The sequence below is a fragment of the Vanacampus margaritifer genome, chromosome 2 (genome assembly GCF_051991255.1).
Source record: "Vanacampus margaritifer isolate UIUO_Vmar chromosome 2, RoL_Vmar_1.0, whole genome shotgun sequence".
Taxonomy (NCBI): Eukaryota; Metazoa; Chordata; class Actinopteri; order Syngnathiformes; family Syngnathidae; genus Vanacampus; species Vanacampus margaritifer.
The window spans coordinates 35937786-35958319 of NC_135433.1; the positions used below are offsets into that span (position 1 = coordinate 35937786).

At 40.0% G+C, this 20534-nt stretch overlaps 1 protein-coding gene across 2 annotated transcripts in view; it reads left to right on the top strand.

Moving 5' to 3' along the window:
- Window positions 1-20534, top strand: part of cdh24b (cadherin 24, type 2b) — a 216280-nt gene that overhangs the window by 34704 nt on the left and 161042 nt on the right. The window contains exons 4-5 of one of the 2 annotated variants that reach the window (XM_077557222.1): window positions 674-879; window positions 2061-2121. The exons of the other annotated variant lie outside the window; for it this stretch is intronic. The gene's annotated coding sequence lies outside the window, so the exon portion shown is untranslated. The remainder of the gene's footprint in view (window positions 1-673; window positions 880-2060; window positions 2122-20534) is intronic. 2 annotated transcript variants of the gene reach the window in all.

Here is a 20534-nt window from a genome sequence, read left to right on the forward strand (position 1 = left end):
AAGTAACATTAACTGTTCAAACGAATATAGGCAGTCAACCTTAAACATTTCTTGAAAAGAGTATGTTATATGTGACCTCACTAGTCTAAACATGACATTCTGATTGTCACATTTGTGGAATATGAGTTATGAAGCAAAATCCAGCCGTTTTTATCCCTCTCAGAGGGCGGCCATTTTGCCACTTGCTGTTGACTGAAGATGACATCACAGTTGCTCAGTGCTCAGGCAACAACCAATCAGACCTAACCTGTTTTTTGAAGCTGCGCTGTGATTGGTTGCTACCTGAGCAACATTACGCAGTATTAACCACAATACCATATTTAGACTAGTGGGGCTGCATAGAACGTTAGTGTTAAAAGATAAAAAATATATTTTGATGATCTTAGCCTTATTTTGCAATCAATTGTTCTTCTGGCACCATAATTATCTTTATCCTAATGGCATTGTCACAAACTCAATAAAAACATCAGCTTGCTAAAGATGGTCTTTTGTTCGCCGTTGAATCGAGACAATGTGACTCTTCTTGCTTATTCAGTTTGTTGTGTCTTCTCTTATTTTCCGAACATATTCAAATGTGACTTTGACAACAACGCTATTGGGCTAAAATGTTACGTTTACAACCTTGTGCTCGGCTGTTTCTGAAGAGAGTTGCGGAAGTCATTTTTTGTTTCAGACCAACTGTGGAGGTGTGCAGCTGATTGGGCAGTGTTAAAGCTGCAGGCAGGGCACCTGTGGTTAACCGTGATCTATCCGCACCACCTGGCATCAGTTCAACTCTTGCTGAGTCTTCTGAGACCTTTAGTCTGACTCTGTCGCTTCCCTCCCTCACGGAAACCTGGACTTGGCTGCCTGTATGCGTCAAAGCTAGCCTCCAGGGAGGTAAGAACTGTGTTACATATACATGGATAATTATCCCAGGCTACAGCTTACCTTTAGGGACAATGAGCAGCATGGCAGAAAGGCAACAAAGGGAAACTGATAGAGCCAGAGCAGTCAGCCAAGTCTTTTTGCACATCAGCTCCACACACTCCAGGGCCTGACACTGGATCAAACCTTGGAATCAGGGACATAAACCCACGTTGGAGGTGCTTCAGGTTTTCAGTGAGATGACAATCTTACTTACGAGAACCCACCCGATACAGTTGACACAAAAAAATTGGTAGTATATGTGCTTCGACGTTGCTGGGTAAAATACTGTAGCAGATCTGAGGTCAGCTCAAGTGTGAACATTATAAATATTCATGTCAATGCATTGGTGAGGCAAAGATATCTAAGAGCAGTGGAGAATGTTCTTCTTTTTTATATCCTCACTGCAGTTTTATGGGGTGATATTTTGTCAGAACATTTGCTCCTCTCTAGTTGGAAGTAGTATTGCAGTAAATTTGCAAGCTCCTTTTGCCATGAGGACAGACACTCTCTAGTCTGTAGAATGTTGGTGAAGCCTCTTTTATTTTGCAGTTCCTCCCAGGCTCACAGAGGCAATCGCGAGCTTTTTAGCACCCCCCTCTTAGCTCCGCCTCCCACTGGTGACCTCCCGTAGGCACTGGATTATGACCCATCATGCGGGTCCTCCGGGCCTCATCTCTCTTCTCCTTCCTCTGAGTGCGTACTGTTCATATCTCTCCATCTCCCCGAGTCTTTATCGCAAAAACACAGATCACCAGTTTTTAATCATGCCCCGAATAAAAGACACATTTCCAATTAATGGAACTGCTGTTGTGATACACTGTGACTCTATAAAAGCTTCAATGGGTCTCAATAAGCCGCACGAGTTTTCAATCTGAAGCGAACTTCTTTGAAAAAGAAAAATCTGTGCAAGTCATCTGGGAAGGGAGCAATGAATGTGAAATGTCTGCAGTTGTACTAAGCAGATCTAAGGCTGGGTTTGAACAACATGGTTCAAGTGACCCAATTCTGATTTTTTGTGTGTAGCACAGTACTGATTTGCGTCACGGTAATCGATAACAGATCAAATATTTTGGGGGAATTGTATATCTTAAGATATCTAAGATTCATATTCATATCTTCCATTCATTTTCTGTACCTCTCCTCCTTTTCAGGATCACAACTGGGGTGCCTATCCCAAGGCTAACTACACAGTGGACTGATCACCTGTCAATTGTAAGCAATTACGCTATTCGATGTGGATAAAAATCAGATACAAAATGTATATCTTTCCCTGAGTAAAAATCTAGAATGTTTAATATGCCATGTTTTTTTTAACCACATTTTTTAATGCCAACTAACATATTATAAATATTGTTCTCAATTAATAAAGCCTGCATCCCACTGAGAAGCGAACGTTTGCGAAGCTAGCAACTCTTGATTTCTCATCAGGGTTCATTTAAGGTCGCAACTTTCCCTAATCATTCTCTAAACGTTTGCCAGACATTTGCCTAATATTTTAATGTTTTTGCTTGTCACAAGGAAATTTTGAACATGTTCAGAGAATGTTTAGCAAACCTTGAATGAACCTGACAAGAAATTCAACATTCGCTAGCTTCGCAAACGTTTGACCCTCAGCGGGATACGGGCTTTAGTAAAAATAAAAAGTAGGTAACCCAAGCCAGATGGCTCAAATGTTGGTATAATACAGAATACATGGTATAATTCAAATTTAAATTCCTTATTCCTTAGAACAGTGGTACTCAACCACCGGGCCCTGTATCGGTCCGTGGGCCTCTTTGGACATGGTGGGCCGCACAATTGAAAGAATAAAAAAAAACTTACTGTACTTCCGGTTAATTGATTAGCCGAGGCTTATAAATATTTTATTTTGAAAAGTGACCGGATTCTCTCTGTTTTACGACTGAGTCTTGACGCAAGAGTAAAAAACTGACATATTTGGACATTTCTTTGCAACGGAGAAAAGGCCCAGTGATGAGACAGGTTACACAGGAGCCTGTGACCAAAAAGAAAAAGAAAGGTGCGTGGACTTACTGCTACAGGTGATTATTATATTAGTAATAGTAGTTGTTATGTTGGCACATTTAAGGAGAGGTGACATAAAAATGTGGCTTCACATTTATTGCTATATCTACAAAATACCCCACTTTTTGTGTTTTTGTTGAGGACATTGCCTTAGAGCTAACAGAACTGAAAAGTGTTAGCAAAAAAAGCACTTCATGATGATGAAGGTCTCAAACATTTGTGAAGCACTACGTTGTCAATGTGAACCGTACCATCTTCAACACGCACCGTTTAACGACAGAAATACTTCTCTACACATTCAACACCTTGATGTTAATCATAACTAAGTCACTCAAGCGCATAAACTATTAATCATGTTAAATTGTGAATGACGGTGGCCAGTTGGGTAGCGCAACATCAGTAGCCTTTTGAACCTAGGAGGAGTGAATAAGTATATCTCTTTGAGCTATGTTGGTTTCAAGAGTTAGTCTATATTGTGGTTAAAATGGGCATAATCAGGTGTCAATCTAATTTGTGTTTACCTGCATTTTGAGCATGTGCACATTCAAGTTGTTGCAGGTATTCAAGTAAATGTAAGCACAATGTTACCGGATATATTCACTTGCGAGTAAATTGACAGTGTTGGTCTGTGAGCTAACAGACATGGCAGGAATTATTTCCGGCCGCTGGCTGTTGCTACAGAGGCTTTTCTGGCATCCCCAGCACTTGCTGCCATAAACATCGAGTGAAAGTTTAACAATAAATGAAACTCGCTTCACTTGCTTCTATATTGGTGCTTTATTTCAGGGATATATTTCCCAGTGTGCATTTATAGCTTTGGTCTCAGTCCAGCTTTGACAAGATCTATCACTTTACTGGGATAACATAAATGCACCATTGATAGAGACATATAGGCTTGTATTCCACTGAGAAGACATATCATACGTTGTACTTGCAAAGAGCAGACATTCATTTCAAGACGATTGCTTGTGTCCTCAAGACAACATTTCTACAACACGTGCATAGCAGAGCTTCTTGGGGCGTCTCGTATTGGCTTGCCCTCCCACTCCATCAATACGCTTGACACCAGTCAGCTTGAATCCAGAGTGCATCAGTGCGTCAAGAAATATGTTGAGCGTTTTATTCCTACTTCTCGTAGTAGACACGCTCTTTCAAATAGAATTAAGAGGAAAATCATTTCGCTCCATCACTGACAGAGAAGGTTGAAGGAGTTTATTAACAAAAGGTAATTGAATGTTGAAGCACCAGAGTACAGTTTAGTGTGGAAATTAACCTGTGCACGTCTCTCAACTGAGGTCTAGCAAAGAGGCTGGCGAGGTTTGGTAATGGGAAGTTGTTGATCATTTATTTATTTTTGTTCAGAGGCCAGATAGACTTCCACAGTTCAACCTAGTTCATTGCTATTCATCATGAGTGGCAAAAGGGAAAAAAAGCAACACCTTCCTTCCTACATGAGCAATGAGCCCCGTCTTATTTGCTAACAGAAAGGAGAATACGTGGATGCTTGCAATAATTCAGTGCTGCAAAAAACACAAACAAACACTCACACTTTTAGGAAGATTTGGTTATTGTGGCAGAAATACAGAGATAGATTTTTAGAGAAATAAAAGAGTAGGTTTTAGATTCTTCATCATTGGCCTTAACTCGATGTAATCACACTATCAATTGGCCAATCAAATCAAAATACAGTGTTCCCTCACTAATTCGCAGTACGGTTATTGTGGCTTCAAGCCTTTGCGGGTTTTCATTTGTAACCATAACTTCATCTAGTGCAGTTTTACATCGCTAATTTGCATTATTTTCTTGCTATTTTTCTTTCTTCAAAGTCAAACCAGTCAAAACATTATTTATTTTTTTTTTTACAACACGTTCGGAAATGCGCTCTGAGCGCGCTGTTTTACTCAGACCGTTCAGAAACGCACAATGTTGCTCTAATGTGTCGTTCGGTTATCTAAAACTAAATGAAGTACCAGAGCTCAGTGTGTGTGCAGCATAGATTTCCCTCCCGCTGCACAAGGATGATGAAACATCAGTTTTTCTTTTTAGTTTGATTACCTTAACCAGAATCTCATGTCGCATTGTAGCCAAAGATACAATCCTGGTGAATTAATACTAGGGGTGTCAAAATGAATGTGTTAATTTTGAATTCATTTAAAGTTCTTTAACGGCACTAATTCTTTTAACGTGCGATTAATGACAGCCCCCTACTTAGAAAGCCTGTACTGGGGGAATTCCAGTCAGACACGTCCACGTCAAAATTTAGCAGTAATAAATGTGTTAATAATGCATTTACTTGTGGAGACTGGGGTCAAGTTATATTTTACTATTTTAAAAATGTGCAGAATTTTACAAGTTACTTCATGTTAAAGATTAGATAACTCTTAATATGAAAAGAAAAATACACTGAGCTGTCACCAACCTCTTACAAATTGAATTCTGCCATCTAGTGGCAGAATAATGACCAACACAAATCAATATCACACTCGTTTTTTACAGTACAGTACATCTTTTTAGTTTGAACTCATTTGTATGAATTATTATGAAATTACTGTATCAATGACAAAACTTCGATTCGTTTAACATATTCCCCACTTCTATGTCAACAAGAGTATGAAAACTTATAAGTAGTTATATTTTATTGCACATTTTGAACAGATAAAATTTACGATGAATCGTGAGTTAACTATTGAAGTTGTGCGATTAATTTCGATTACAATTTTTAATCGCCTGACACCCCTAGTTAATACGCAGTAAATCCTCGTTGTGGAATTTCCCATGACTACCATTGTTGTTCTTCTTCTTTTTCATCTTCTAAATGGAAGACGATGAAAAAGAAAACACCTGACCCTCATTTATGGTCACAACCCACACCTTGTCACTGAAAGAACGAGATCCCAAATACGTAAGCGGTCGAAATTAGTTTGGTCCGCAGGGTGTCCGGGGACCCAGAGTCGAGCCACTGCTCCTCCAGGTTGACAGGAGCCAGTTGAGGTGGCTCAGGCATCTGTTTAGGATGCCTCCTGGACGTATCCCTGGTGAGGTGTTTCGGGCGTGTCCCACCGGCAGGAGGCCCCGGGGATGACCCAGCGCACACTGGAGAGATTATATCCTTAGCCTTGGAATGCCTACGGAGGAACTGAACGAAGTGGCTGGGGAGAGGAAAGTCTGGGCATCCCTGCTGAAGCTACTGTCTCTGCAACCCGACAATGGATAAGCAGTAGAAAATGGATGGATGGAGGTAGACAAAAATTATATGAACTGTAGCTAAGAAGGGAAAGACACGTGAAGTAAAATGAGTAAAGCTAGAGTGAAGGAAAATGAGGAGATGGCATGCAAATTAAAACAAAAATAAAAACTACTTTACCGACTAGAATCTGCCACCGTGGAAAAATTCTCTATCAAACCCATATTTGCAGCTCCTGGTTTGTTTATTTATTAGTGTCAACAAAATACACACTCTACATACACTATAAAAGTATTTACAGTACAATTGCAAATATTAATCTAGTATCACATACGGTTTAAATGGCAGCAAATGAGCATGAAATGTTTAGTCTCGTCATTATGAATCATTATCACTTCATGAATGTCATCTAAGTGGTCATTCATAGTCTTTCCCTGCTCCCGAAACACAGTTATGAAGTCCTGTTGAGACATTCCAGGCCTATAAATCAACTCATCCAAAAAGGAAATTCATCACACAAGAGTAGGTTAGGTAAATGAACAGGGCAAGAAAATGCGAGCAGAGAAGGATCGAGGGTAAACTGGAGGGAAGTATGTCGGCTTGGTGAGATAAAGATGAACAAAGTTACAGAGCGAGATTAAGAACACTACTGAGCCTCCGTTTCTGCTCAACCACAAATCGAGCTAGTTTCCACCAATTACATTCATGCCGATGTACATCGCGGATTTAGAATGCAACAATGGCCTCGAGGGGCTTCACTCTGCTGGTACTCACTCGAACATTCCCAACCCACCCCTCGCCTCGCCTCGCCTGCCACTCTCGGATTCTTGGATACGCACTCACGTCTACCCACAGACGCAGTGCGTGCATGTAACACTCACACATTTTAATCTCATCACTCCCTCCAGCTTTGTCTCTCTTTATTACCCACTCACCGACCAAGCCACTAAACACATTCCCACTCAACGCAACCCCTCACACCTTCAACCCCCCTACGCACACTCACAAATCTTCTTTTCTGTCGCTCCCCTCCACTGTCTTCCAATTCAGTTCTCCTCCTCAAGCTCTCCATCCTTCCATCCACCCCCTTGCTTGTCTCATCCTCGCTACACACACACACCACTATCGGTGTGCGGATGTGTGTGTGTGAGCTCAGATGATGGTAATAAGGCCGGTGATTGCCGGGGAAGAGGAAGATGAGGAATGGCATCTATTGATGATCATAACTGTGGCAGTCTGGCAGCACACTCGCTGTGGGGGCTTCATTATTAGTGGTAACAATAACAGCAACACCCTGCTGCCTTAATTGAATGATAGAGGCCACTGGGCAGGCTGTATTAGGATCTGAAGGTGGGTGGGGGTAGCGGACATGGGCTTTGAGTGACGGCGAGGGAGAGAGATGATGACAGAGGAGAATGGAAAATAGAAAATGGGGTGGGTGGTGGGTATGTGAAAGGGGTTAAAGGGAGATGTGAAGTGGAAAGCGCGAAAGGCCCAGAGAGTGCTTTTAAGGAAGCAGTGCGACGCAGCACAGTGAGGAGGAAGGACAATTAAAACACATTGTTGGGCGCAGATGAATAAATAATCATGTTAGAGTGGTGTGAAAGGGTTTAAATGACTTTTTAGAGGTATGAGAGGGTTTGTTACTGAGGAAAGAAAATTATGGAGAGGGGAAACATATTTGACATTCACCACTAATGTAAACTTGAACGGTATTCTCACATAACCACATTTATGAGTAAATTTGACTTTGGTCTCACTCCAAACAGAGTAACATTTACATTTAGAAGAGAGTAAAATTTTACTCAAAGTATTTTTAGTGTACGAGAGAATTTGCCTAACCCATGAAAAAATACCATTAAAGATTTTTCACTCAACAATTCAAAGTAAAGTTTTGCAAGGAGATATTTTGACAAAGTTTGATCAATTTATGTATATTTAAAAAAAAAAAGTTACTCAAGGGTTGTGTTATGATTCGGGTGTGGATCCCAGAAAACACGGACAGCAGAGCAGTTTACAATATTTAAAACAGCTGTATGAGTTGCGGTGGTCAACTGGCTGCAACGCAACAACAAACAACAACTGAGCGCAGCTTGACAGCTCAGATCATGGCAGGTTGAGGAATAAACTCACGACCTACTGTTTGCTAAGTTTGATCCAAAAGAAGACCAAAAACATCGTTTTTAGACCTGACATTATTTTGGACTATGAAACAAATAATGTCCAATAACCAAAACATAATTTTTGGTCTTGGAGTTAAGAGGATTCCAGATGAGAGTGATATACTAACACAGAGTAGGACTTACATGGCTCAGGGAGTAGATTGACTGTCTCCAAAGCAGAAGTTGTGGGTTTGTTCCTCAACCCTTGAGTGACTTTTTTTCTTCAATTTTTTTTTTTATTCCACTCTCTTCCAAGTGTAAAATGTATTCTGTTTAGAGTATGACAAAATAGACTCTGTTTAGAGTCACATTTACTCTACAGAATTGACTGTGCAGTGTTGAAAGGGTTTCTCAAAGCATCTTTGGAGGCGCTTAGCATAAATGTGGCAAATTCCGACAATCCAGATACAGAACAGTTATTTTGCCAACAATCATCAGGCATCTTAATTGGTAGAATGAGGAACAGCTCCTGGCTGGCTCCAAAACTGCTGCATCTCAACAGAGTGCCACATTATTTGGGTTATGAAACCCATTTCCCCATCGGAAATCATGAACATTTTAAGGTTTAAGTCTATCTTATGTCTTTTATCTTCTTCTTCAGACCCGAGTTTAAGGCTTCCATAAAAAAGCCAGATAAAAAGCTCTTCATTTAGCAGTTCCACTGTACAGTACCAACCAGTCAAGAGTTAGGAAACATGTTCTTGTCTTTTGAAAGAGAAGCCGCATCCAAACCTTTGACACATACTCAGCATGAGTCTCATATTGTCAATTACTGCGTCTTGATTGGCCTGACATTGACTTTGAGTAGAACTTCTGTTGTCCATAGGGAGGCGGAGTAAGACAGTGTAGAAGGTTTGAAACGCCGATTTTCCATTACAGCTTCTGTCTGATTCCAACTTTAAAAGAGAGTTGCACTAATGTAACCAATCATTATTGAGTCAGGCAGGACTTGTGCCACAAACATTCAGACTCCAAATGACGCCATCTGCACAAGAATGGCACTTTGGTATTGTGAACAGCAGACATCTTTTAAAATTTTAAATGACAACTGCACTGATTGAAAAATAATAAAAAGCTGACATTGATTGAATGAAGTCTTCAACTGTGAGTGCGTCAATACATTGTAAGAGGCAGGACAATATAATGAGGAGCGGTTGGGAGAGCACACAGGCCTCTGTCAAGGTATAATCTTTTGTTGATCCACCAACGTCAATGAGCAAATGACAGAAATGTGGGATCATAATAGCTAAAAGGAGGAAAAGTCATTCAGAATTTCTTCTAACCAATCCAAATGTAATAACGTTCAGCGCAAGCACAATAATATACAAATGTATGTACAATAAAGGAGAGCTACAGTATATGCAATTGTGAACACAGTGGGGTTTCCCATATTGCTTTCAAAGGTGCAATTTGGGTCACATCGGGCTTCACATTACAGATTCTGACACTACAGTAAATACAAATGGCAAACTGGATAACTTTACACTGAAATTATTCCCTTTTATGTTTGGCCAATTCTGAACAACAAGAGAGTTTTTCTTTTTTCTGTGTCTATTTTATCCTCCTAACCTGAAAGGGGTGTGGGTTTGCTTGTGGTTTGTTTGTTAGCGGAACTAACACCAATAGACATTAAACTATGTTATAGGGCAGTTGAACAAAAATCCATTCCATTTTTGTGTAAAAAAAAAAACCCTGATATGTTTTGCATGATAGATTTTTGTTTTCTGCTGTTTCAGTCGGTACAATGGCTTCAATGCAAATTGTCACGTTTCTAAATCTATTATCATTATGTCATCCCCAGTGTAGCACACATTAGGATTTTGTTTTTGAGTTTGGCTTGTCTTTTACATTGACTTATGTTTTAAGAATACGATTGCATGTTGCTGAAGAAGTTAAGTGGCTGATAGGGACTCCTGTCTTTCCTGTTTGTGCTTGGCTTCATAGTTGAGGTCATTCATTGCTGATGGCTACAATTGGGTCAGACAAACAAGCCAACAAAAATACGGCGCTCCTTTTCATGGCAAACAGAACAGTAGATTGCAAATGGACAAAACCACAGCGACAAACCCGAACCACCTTGTTGGAGGGTAATGACTGTTTGTTGTTTGTGCATGTTTGCCTTTCTTCATTTTGTCACTTTGTATTTGTGAGTCAGTATGGGACGACAGTAGTTCTGGCCCTTGCTCTCTCTTTTTTTTTTGTGTGTGACAGAGTTGATTTATCAGTACAATGGCTGTAATCCAAAGCTAGTGATCAAATTGTCACGCCATACTGCGAACATGCTCACAATGTGACAAGTCTGGAGAACACGCCAATGATATCACTCGTGTTAATAACACAGCATGCTTTCCTGATGGCCCCCTTTTTTCTCTGTGGGTATTAAACAACTAGGCAGAAAAACATAGCTTAACAGTGAAAATCCATTTTTGGATCTTCACTGTTTTCACATTCCATCATGGGAGAAGGAATACATTAATCGGGATCAAAGCTCAGTCAGCCAGACGAACGGGGCAAACAGGTTGGAGAAGAAGTGGATGGAATAGGGAAGAAAACGAAAAGTAAGGAAGAGTCCAATGATATGGGTATGCATGTTAATATGGTCAATGATATCTTCAACTGAAGAATGAGGGAAGGAGAGACATGGATGGAGCTGTCTGGAGGTGTTTTAATGACAGAGGGAAGATCTCTGGTGGCAGATGCCCTGAATTTTTCATAGCAGGCTTCACGGCGAGATGACTAAAAGACACCTCCATACTCTAGCATCGTGTCCTCTGAGAGCAACCCTTCATCAGCCATGCAGTCCATACGAGGTGCAAAAGGTGATGAGATGAAGTCAGGGGGAAATAAAAGTCCAAATTGTTTGGGGAAAGGGGGGCATAGGAAAGTTAATATTGAAGAGTTTGTGAGTGCACTGATAGCTGTTAGGACAACATTTGATGGATGCGGCTGATAATCTAACAGAAATTTGTATCACATTCTAGAGATCTGTACAGCTAAATTGAATGTGGCGGGACATTCCCATGACCCCTCACACACTACGTTCAGTGGACTTTGATACATTTCACAGTATTGAGTCACTCCGTAATAAATGCAACAAATGGGTCCTCCTTGAATCTTTATATCTCATCTCATCAAGACATTCGGCGAATTCTTTAGTTTGGTTAGTTCTTATTTGTATCCCATTGATGGCAACTGGTGGCCCACAGACTGCATGTGGCACTCTCACAAACTCGGAGTGACCCCTCGATTAACGCCTCCCCCCAAAAATGTTTTTTTTTTTTAATGAAAATTAAAATAAACATGTTTCCTCTACAACAGTGGACCCACACATGCATGCAGTTTAATACCTGCTAATCCACCTATTTGCAGATTTGTATTTTTTTGAGGGGGAAAAGGCATCTTGGAGGTTTATCAGCATTTAAAAAAAAATTTTTTTTTGAGCTTATAAAAAAAAATATATATACTGGTAGTTAAAAAAAATAAAAAAATATATATATATAGAGAGAGAGAGTAGTGCATTACTATGAGCCTCGATTACGCACATATTTTCGCTATTCTTGGGTCAGCCTAGTCCCTATTCACCTTGAATATCGGGGTCTACTGTATTGTTTTCAATTGTAATATCACATTTCACCACTAGATGGCAGACATTGCTATTGTGGTCTTGTGCTGGCCTACACTACAACATGACTAGGCTTATAATTTTTGGGGGGGATTTGTGAATGACATGCAAGACAAACATGCACTCTAAAAACAGTTTGGTCAATAATAACCCCATTATGGATCACAAATGGACCAATCCACTTTAACTCTTTGACTGCCAAAAACGTTTAATAACGTTTAGTAAAATCCAAATGAGGGCTGCCAAAAACGTTAAAAGACGTTAACTATGTTTTTTTTTTTTTTTTTTTGGAAATGGGTGGAGGAAAGCCTTGGCCAGCTGTGCTGAAAGTATCAAGCAGATCGAGTTAGTATAATGACTATTTTTGGGCACTAGATGGCAGTGATGACTCTCTTTAGACAAGATCGGGTAGGCGTCAATAGAAGACGTGGGGCGGCGCTAGAGTGTTGAGGGGAGAATGGCTGAGGAAGTGAAAATGGCGACCGGTTGCAAGCAGCTCACGCTTGAGCATTTTTTTCAAAGACGAAAAGCATCAACCAATGCTAAAGAGCACATTGATGACGACGATGATGATGATGGTGACTCCGAGGTTGACGCTGAAGTTGGAAGCGTTGACGTGGCGGCTATGATCACGTCGTAAAGCCTCACTGGCTAGTGATGCTAACGCCGGAAAACGCGGTGCACAACTGAGCACTTCTGCACAGGCGGCCGTTCAATCGGACGATGAAGAGTACCCCGAGTCCAATGCAATGCGGAGGAGTGGGTACAGTCTGATCACGGAGAAGACACTGGTTCTGGACTACGATGCCACCATGAATGGAGTGGATAAGATGGATCAGAACATCTCTTACCAACCGCTATAGGAACTGAAGGACATGAGGAAGCCAGACGTAACACCGGGTCACCGTATCATGATCCTGAGAGTAGACTTGATGGCACCATGGCCAAACACACACTGCAGTATATACCCGCTACTCCCCGGAAAAAAAGGCCGTCAAGAAAGTGTCGGGTCTGCACGCGAAGAGGCAATCGCAATAGTGAAACTAATCTGTTGTGCAAATCCTGCTGCGTCCCCTTGCACGCAGGGGAGTGTTACACAAAAAGAAAAACTGTATTTGAAACATCCACACAATTGTAAATAGAACCACAGTTGCACACATTTGTAAATAGTTTGCCAAATTGTTTTGTCAAATTGTTACACTGTTGAATGTAAATAAACGTATTTTGCTATCAAAAAACACTTTTTCATTGTTGGTGGTAGTGTTTTACAGAAGTAAAGCACTGTTTAGGTGTTTGTGGCATCATTCATGGAAAAAAAAGGTGTCAAATTCACTAGAGTGCATGAAATAATATCGTTTCACAAAAAGCTTGATTTCTCCGTATTTTGGTCCAAAACAGAGCATTTGGGTGAAACTAACCATTTTCTATTGTTGATTACTGAAAATCGGAATAAGGTAGAAACAAACTTCTGATGAAAGACGAGAGTTCAATCTTTCATTTGGTAGTATGTGTGTTTCCATAGTCCAAACACAACATTTTTTGTGGACCTTGAAAGATCAGTCAAAATGCTTAAATCAGCTGGCACCCACAGCATCCCTTTTCTGAAAACGGTTGGCAGTCAAAGAGTTAAGGGTCTATTTGACCCAACTTTCTGGGTTATTTTATAAAATGACCCAATTTTTTTGACCCAAGTAAAAGATCTGACCAATAGTCAAAGTTGGGTTGAATTGGCCCAAGTAAAGGATCGGTCCTTTATTTTCTTCTTTTTTTTTTTTCCAACCTATAGTTGGGTTATTTTTGACCAAACTGTTTTTAGAGTGTAGTATCTAAAGAATATTAACTTTTGAGTATGTTGATTTTTGTGATTTTTTTTTTTACAAAATGAGTTATTTTGTGGGACGACTCTTATGCGCTGAATATTTTATACTGTATATGCAAATCTAAGAAGATACAGTGATTTACTTTGGTTCAATAAAAACACACATGGACATATATTTTGTAAATATTTGAAATGGCGTGTTTGTCATACATCTGGTTAGGAAGTGTGTGGTGCTGTTTGGCCCCCTTAGTAACACTGATCAAAAATTGTGCCCTTAAACATCACTTAAGTTGCCCATCGCTGCTCTAACTTACAGTATGGAACTGTAGTGCTAGTTGGTTCCACCAGTAGAATTCTGAACCTTTTTGTCTATGTTCTTCTACAAAGTGAGCCAAAAGAATCGGGGTTGACATGTTGTGTTTTCCATGGCATTGTGCATCACTTTGACCATTTACATATATTCACATTATGCAGTCAAAGAGAAATGCTGAGACTTTTAAATGGGGTGTATTACAGAAGAGCAAAGTGGCAGAAGGTCAGGTAGGGAGGCAGCAGGTCCTTTGAAGGTTCCGATTGCAACCCTACAATACTATATCTACTACGAATAGCCTTCAGTTGGAATGTTGTCTCTCCTGTTGTGTCAGAAACACTCACAAATGTTCTTCAAAATTCCCACATTTGAGAAAGTTTTGGATAGAAAATCCCGCAGAGTCTCTTGTAGGTAGTAATGTTTTGTTCATGATCTCATTAAGGTTAGGCAAGAAAAACATGCGCATACTTTAGGGGAAACATTGGCTTTGTTGTCTGACATGTCAAATGGCAATCCATTGTGTCACTCATGAAACAAACACAACACATTGCTATTTATAACGCATGACAACACAAGCGAAGGAAAGGCAAGGCAAGGAAAAAACATGAACAACAAGATGAGTAGTAACCTTCTCCTGCAAAGTGAGTATTTCTTATGTGCCAACTGAATCTCCTTCCATTGCTTAACGTGTCTTTTGTTAACGTTGTGCACAATTAATGGGCTCTGACATTGCTGTACAGTACATTTCGTCATCTTTTAACCATTTACATTTTATGTTTATGAAGACAGTTAGGAAATTATAGCATCTCCTGATTGTACTTCTCCCACCATGTGTTATTCCCCAGCTAAATTGTTTAGCTATGTAATATTGAATATCCCATAACCTTTCATAAGTGCTATAAAACGACTGTGAAGCCTTGGAGACACAACCACAGAGGATCATCTGAAATCCACTTTGCCTGTGATCTCAGCCATACCGAAAATCCCTTTTGGCCTCCTTCCTATAACGACTGCAATTAGACGAGGTAAAATGATAATGTTTTCGTCTTTAGCGTCCCTTTGGTAAACATTGCCTTTAGGATCAATTAACCAGCGGCTAATGAGCAAAGTGGGGTTCTGTCTTAATATTGCACTGCTGTTCATTGGCATTTTTTAATTAATGAGTTTTTAAGTAAAAATTGCCAAAGTTTTTAATTGTTTTTCTTTTTGAGTGGTGTTGGTGGGGGGGAGATCATAGTCTTAATTATAAAGTACGGGGTTTAAAGTGAGGGGGATTTAGACTTTTAATTAAAGAGGAATTTGATGTAAGCAACAGACTGGGTTCATTTTCGACAAAATTCCCCGCCATGGTTCCTTTTTGTGTGGCGGTCGTTTTTCCTCATCAACCCAAATGGTGTCAATGTTTCCCTCCTTGTGGAGTGTTACTATCGGGAGGAGGATTAGAGCTTTTGAGAATTCTCTTCTAGGAGGAGCCTTGTTAGAGTTTGGTCATTCACACGACTTCCAAGATTGAGTTTGTGAGCTTCAGATAAATCATCTTACAATGTTGCTTTTTCCCTCTGCACACCCTGTAAACATTTATTTTTCGTTTTCTCTCTATCCACCTCCTCGCCATCCTCTTCCTCAATCCCTTAATAGCACATAAGGTTGTTTTCATAGGGGTGATGAATTAGGCTGAAGTGATTAGTGTGGTGTAAAATGCGATTACATACACTAGCTTTGCTGATTTGTTGAGCAGATGCCCTCTGCGAGCTTGACTTTAGTATGTTACAGTGTTTAACTAGTCATCCCCCAGAGCTAGACGTCCCAGTCGACGTTTGCAGGTTAATTGGCTTAATTACGGATATACTCTACCTTCAGGATCCCGCCAAAAATGCAAACTGCGGTTCATTAGTTTTGAGGGTAGCTGATATCACATCACTCACATACTTCATATGTAAATACGCCACATACACACAAGCAAAGTTGTATTTAGAGCAGAACGAGCTTGCAAACATACTGCATGAAAAAATTCCAGCCATCTTAAGTTTAATAAAGATTTTCATTGCGATATTCATTGCAAAAGTACTGTACAGCGGTGTGCTACTAGTCCATTATGGTGGCATATACTCTATATGAAAACGAAACTCAGCAATATTTTTTATTCTGTTCACGTTGGCTTTCCTAGTTGCCTCGTAGACACATAACTTTTTGTCACTTTGTTAAAAAAAAATAATGTGACTGATTGTCACCAAAATTTGTGTGATAATCATAGTCTGAAAACAATACAACGGAACTCGCCATATTTTAGATTATATGTGGCAACTTTTCCGACGATGTTTCATTCACAAGTGGTTAGTGTTATGTTATGATAAGGATTATTGTTTTCATAAACAATTGCTTTTTAAGTTAACTGACAAATACATTCACTTCATTAATTACTTTAACGCATATTGTTTCTTCTTCTTTTTCTTCTTCTTGTTCTTGTTGTTCTTGTTGTTGTTGTTCTTCTTCTTATTATTATTATTATTGATTGATTGCTTACAAAAAACTATTTATCTAAAATCTAACAAGTCAAAACTGAAATCTGTTTTCAATTTCTATAATCAGTTAAGTTGCTTTGCTAGCTTAAAATGCTCAAGTGTGCCCAACAGAAAACAAAAATCATCCCATAACAGCTGAAACAGAAGTGACATTTGTTTCAAAGGCAGACACTGCTGATTTTAGGAAGAAATGCAATGGATTGTAGCAGAGACAATAAAAACATGAACCCTTTGACATTTTAAATTAAAAGATGCATGAGACAGGACTGTCCCTTCAAAACAGGTACATTTTAATAGGACTCATGAAACGAGCATCATAAGTGTGCTGTTGATATTGACCCTTGGGGTATTGTTATTAAGATACTTAATTCTGGGGGTGGGGGAGCACATGTCTCCTTTAAAAGTGACTAGCATTAGCAAGTAAGCTGCTACAGCCTGTTGTCGTTCTCTCACGCTCCTGTTGCTGTGATTGCGCCAATCACTTTCATTAGCATGCCTCACCATTAATGTGATTTCTCATGCTTTCTTACACGCATGCTAATGACTAGCACCCAGCTGTAGGTTGATTTGTGTAGCCCAAACTATCTCTCGCTATTATGTGAAACCTCTGACACTGAATGAACCCGACTCATCATTATACAGTATTCATAAACTCCTGATGAACCACAATCTAGCGGCCTAATCAGCCTTTATCAATTTTAGTTCATGCGACTCATTCAGATTTTTTCTTGCTTTGCCCTGAATTAATTTCAAACCCTTCCTTTTCTTATTTTCCTCAAAGATGAAAATAATTATAAAATATGGAGCTAGGATTACCCAACGTCAGTCTTTCCCCCCTTTCCTCCAATTTCTGTCAAATTTGTTGCTTCCCATCATTTGCACAGCCTCTTTATAGGTTTATCCCACTCTAGCTAATCTTCACAACAGCCCCCTCCCATCACTTACTGTTTGCATTAATGCCCATTGTTGCCTTTATCTGACTCTTATCGTTTCTCCTCTCGTGTGCCTCGAGCTTTGCTCAACATTTCCCTTCAGCTGCACATTAACTTGTACTTAAAAGAACAAAATGAGTGCAAGGGGACTTACGGGATGCTGGCAGAATGTTGGTTGGATGCAAGCTCTGGCATCAGCTATTAAGGCCATAGGGACAAGTTAAAAAACACACAGGATTTTCAATATTTAAAGTAGAGGAACATATTTGTGCTTTGGGTAACGTTCTTTTGTGTTGTTTGTAGATTATCATCATTACATGAGAATGGAAGGTTTTCAAGATACATGACTGCATTTGATTTTGATGTGACATGAGTCAACATGCAAAAGTGTCTTTAGAAGATATATATATATATATATATATATATATATATATATATATACGTGTACTGCTAAAAATGAACTTGATAACGCTTCTCCACCAAAGTGTAAATTTACTGTGACCAAAGGAGACCCGTGGCAAGAGGCGTGATTGGAATCTATGCAGGGGCGGGTTAGACCAAATTTGGTGAGTTTTGCAGACCCGTGCAAGTGTGGTGCATTAAAAAAAAAAGGCATTTTATAATGTTGTGGCTGTCAACACAACCCACTTTAATCACCGCCAATCAAAGTGTATAAAATACAACGCGCGAGAGGCACGCAACAGTCCTTAACAAACAAACCAAACAGAGGAATGGACGATGCAATTAATTCTGTTCTTGCAGAATTACTCACCGTTTCCTTGTTGAATTTGAAAAGCGATAGGCGCTTCGTGCATTTTTTTTTCTGGTAAAGATGTTCGTGTGTTCGTGCCCCAAAATACCAGACGGAAGAAGACATTTTCATCCATTGCCTTGATTGGTTAAAACAAACGTGCAAAGATGCCGCATCGTGCAATGAGCTCGAAGTATTGTACAGAAAGTCCCTCCTTAATTTTATTGAAAGACAAGATCGCAATATTGTCAAGACACTTTGAATACGACTACTTATAATATTGTGACATCCCTAAATATATTTTCTCATCAATGTCATCTGGTGTGCCGGATATAATTTGCGTCGGGCCATTTATGGCCCGCGCGCCGCTAGTTGTCAACCTCTGCTGTAAGCTTTCACTGCCTTGATCTATTAGTATTGCTGCGCAGTTCTTCATTGAACCCTTCAAACCCAAACAAGCGTCATTAATTTTGTGGCCATTAAATATTCCACTTTCCCTTTAGTTGTGAGCTGCTCATGCTTTTCAGTCTTTATTTTATTTCAAGGTAAATAATCTCCTAAAGTTGTGTTTTCTTTAATTCCCAATGCTTGCTTGTACATCCCATTTGTCATGATTAGGCCAACATGGCGCCATGATAATGACAAACAGTGGAATGAATATTCATTAGTTGCTCTCCATCGACTGGGATCCCCCCCCACCCCCGCCCCCCAAATAGGCTATACAGTAAATAGTAAAATGGAAAAGGTGGCTAATACATTATTCCACTCAAAGTCGGTTTTAATTTGGAACAGCTGCGTTACTTAAATACTTTGTGAGATATTCAAAGATGTGCTAGCCAAATATTATAATGCCATTATTTGTGTTGGTAAACTTATGACTGACGCCTCCTTCAGAACGTTTTCTCCTGTGTGGCGCTGACCAAGTTGTGTTCACAATATTTTTTTCTTTTTTTTTTTATGGCTGAAGCTCAGTTGAATGAATTTCATTATGCTTTTAGTTTCTAAAGCATTGCATTTGCTGACACGTCTTTTGACCCTCCACTGAGGATTTGAAGTGGAAAATAACATCAGGTTTGCTTTTTACAATATAAGAGTTTGCATCCCCGTGCACAGCTTTGACACAGAGACTATCAGAAAAACTGAGAAAGTTCTTACACAGATTTGCACATTTCTGCTACGTACTTCTGGATATTGGTGTGAAGCAATAGTTGTGCTTTGGGTTTTGCAAGGAGTGCTGATGTGGAGGTGATTTTACAGAAGGGAACGATTTCCACTCTGGCTGGCCTTTAACTCTGCAGGTTATTAATACCTCATAGTGCTGTGCAGTGTATATGGTCATGTCATGTAGTAATGGAGATCCCGTCTTTCTGTTAGGAGGTTGGCTTGAGTCTTTGGGTGCATTTACACAGCAATTTCACCAGACGTTGCTGCTTCACACTTCACTCACTTTATTATACAAACTTGACATTACTGCAGTCCTTGTCACCTATTTGGAGTCGTTCTGTTCATTTCTATTGTGGCTATCATGTTAAGTGATGAGTGGAACGAGAGCATTATTCATATGGCCGCGCATGTGCTCAAGCATGAACAAGCGCACCTTGGGATTCCATGTTTTGGTTCTATTTCTAGAATGCAAAGTGGTAAGTCAACCTAATTGAAACTGTTCCCCAGCCAAGTGTATGTCTGCTGCATAGCTTTTGTTCCCAGCAGTCGCATTATCAAGTCTTCATTCAGATATCACATACGGTACATGTGAATGAAGGACATTCAATGGTCCAACAAGTCCTCCAATTTAAACGAACACATAGGTCGTAGAATGAAAATAAGAGCGTATTTTCACGACAGCTCCTCCAATGGTGACAGGAGGAACACCAAATTGGATCAGGCAGTCAGTGCTATATATAATATAATGGCTTGTAAGGGTGACTGGAGTTTCCGTTGATTGACAATGAAACAGTCAACATAAGATAAGTTGGATATTCTTTATGGGCTGATTTGAAAACAAATGTGTGGGCTGCTGCCCGCGCGATTTTGAAACGCATTAGCCGGCCCAAAATATAGGACGGCCTACCAGGAATTGTCCCGCCCCTCCAGATGGCAACCAGTTTAGGGTGTACCCCGCCTACTGCCCCAAGCCAGCTGGGATAGGCTCCAGCACCCCCCGCCACCCTTGTGAGGACATGCAGTTAAGAAAATGGATGGATGGAGATGTAAATACCGCGGATTGGTTGGTGGGGGAAACCCCCCCAACAAAAAATTAAGTCAATACCATTCTGACATGTCAAGGAGGCTGAAACTTAT